The sequence below is a fragment of the Carlito syrichta genome, unplaced genomic scaffold (genome assembly GCF_000164805.1).
Source record: "Carlito syrichta isolate Samal-C Ts95f unplaced genomic scaffold, Tarsius_syrichta-2.0.1 Scaffold303723, whole genome shotgun sequence".
Taxonomy (NCBI): Eukaryota; Metazoa; Chordata; class Mammalia; order Primates; family Tarsiidae; genus Carlito; species Carlito syrichta.
The window spans coordinates 109,232-111,873 of record NW_007247819.1 but is presented as its reverse complement, the minus strand read 5'-3'; positions in this window follow the sequence as shown (position 1 = coordinate 111,873).

The following is a 2,642-nucleotide window of genomic DNA, read 5'->3' as shown; positions in this document are numbered from 1 at the left end:
TACAAGCAGAAACCCACTTCCCTTGCTAAGGAATTGTAGATGAAAACTATAGATATCATGTGCTCCTTAGAAGCAAACTGAAACTATTCAGTCTTGATTGGAAACGAGTCAGAGATATGGGGCTGTAAATGGAGGTCCACTAATTGTTGTGCAGTTTGTACAGGCAGAACCCCAAGAAATGGCATTGTTCTGAAAATTGGTTTCTCTATAGCTACACAAATAAAAGTTTAGTTCCTTGTGGCAGAAAACATTTGCTAGAGTGTACTTGGCCATAGTTAAATATATAACAGGTTAACTTTTGCTGTTATGTGATTTCTAGGAAAAGAATAGATATTAGTTTTAATACATAGGTTATGCTTAATTTTGAAAAGTCATGGGTATTCAAGTATAGGGTAATGGTGTTTCTGTGTTATGAGTGTGCTTAGTTTTAAGGAATAATCATGTAAGTTTTTGTTTCATAGTTTTAAGGATAGTGATTTTATTTAATTGTTAAAGTATGAGAAGAGTACGTAAAAGGTTTCACATGACTGTCCACCTAACCGTAAAAATATGAGGAAAACACACAGAAAGTTGCACATAACCATCATTAATGTTTTAAGAAAGAAAACACTCAGAAAGTTGCACATAACCATCATTAATGTTTTAAGAAACTTGTTTTGGAGAATTTGAGTAATGTCAAGAAAAGATTTCTCATGTATGTCACCCAAAAGGCTATGTAACAAAAGGGTATATAAATCACAGATTTGCTAGCAATAAACGAGCAGTCCTGCATAAACACCAGGTCTGTGTCCATCTCTTCACTCACTGACACCGCCCTTCCTTTGGGAAACCCTGAACCTGCTAGAGTGGGACTCCGGCATAATACAGACTTTAAGACAAAAAATTGATCTGAGAGGCAAAAGACATAAAATGATAAAAGGGTCAATCAATCAAGACTAATAAACTATATATGCAAATAACAACAGAACTTCAAAATATATGAGACAACCCAGGCCTCAGTGGCTCAGCCTGTAATCCCAGTGCTTTGGGAGGCAGAGGTGAGTGGATTGCCTGAGTCCACAGGTTTGGGACCCGCCTGGGCAACTTGGCGAGACCTCGTCTCTACAATAAATCAAAAAATTAGCCAGGCATAGTAGCGTGCGCCTGTAGTTCCAGCTACTTGGAAGGCTGAGGCGGAAGGATCGCCGGAGCCCAGCAGGTTGAGGCTGCGGTGGCCAGGAGCGGCCACTGCACTCCAGTCTGGGTGACAGAGTGAGACTCCAATTCAAAAAAAAAATATATATATATATATATATATATATATATATATATATATGACAAAAATAGGCAGAATTGAGAATAAAACAATTCAACAATAAGAACTGGAGACTTCAGTAGTACCTTACTTTCAATAATAACCAGCTTTCAATAAAGGATAGAAAAACTACAAAGAAGATCAGCAAGGAATTAGAAGATCTGAAAAACAATCTAAACCAACAAGACTTAGCAGACATCTACAGAATGCTTCAGTCAACAGAAGCAGAATATACATTCTCCACAAGGGTATACAAAATATTCTCCAAGACAGACCATGTGATAAGCCATAAACATGTCTAAATAAATGAAAAGGACTGAAATTATATAAACTATGTTCCCTGACATCAATGGGATGAATTTAAAAATTAATAATAGAAGGAAATATGTGGAATTCACAAATATGCAGAAATTAAACAACATACTCCTAAAAATCCTATGGTCAAAGAAGAAATAAAAAATGAAATTAGAACATACTTTGAGAAGAATGAAAACATATCATACCAAAACTTATTGTATGCAGTGTGCTTATTAAAGAGGATCTAGAACTTCACTTTCCAAAGGGCTCTTAAACTTAATGGGAGGAAGCAATTCTGCCATTTCTAAATGAGGTCTTTCATTTGTCCTGGCTCTACAATGTGATCTCAGCAATAAGACAATGGCCTTTCTGGCCAGCAGCATTATTCATGATAGATAAAAGAAGGAGACAATCCAACCATCCATCAAATGATGAACAGCTAAACAGAATGTGGTGTTTCCATACAATGTTGTATCATTTTATTATATAAAATGGTCAGAATAGGCAAATTCATGGAGAAAAATAGTAGATTAGCGGTTGTCAGAGTCTGGAAGAAGGCAGGAATGGGAACAGGTGCTAATAGTTATGGGGTTTCTTTTTGGGTTGATGAAAATGTTCTGGAATTAGATATTGGTGACAGTTGGATGACTATGTAAATAGACTAAACTGTAAACTTAACAAAAGATACATTTTATGTAAATCATACCTTGATTTTAAAAAATGGGAAAACCTCTGTTCCTTTTATAAATGGAATATAGAGCATGAGCTTTGGCGTCAGTCACTTGGATACACAACGTTGTCCACATACACTTCTTTCCTCTACTCCAAAACAGACACAACAATAACTTTGCAGGACTATTATAAAGACTAATGAGATAATGTACATAACTTTTTCCATTAATAGCAATTATCACATATTATTTCATCACATCTGTATAAAGATATCATGATAGCCGGGCTCGGTTGCTCAGCCTGTGATCCCATGCTTTGGGAGGCTGAGGTGAATGGATTGCCTGAGCCCGCGGGTTTGAGACCCGCCTGGGCAACTTGG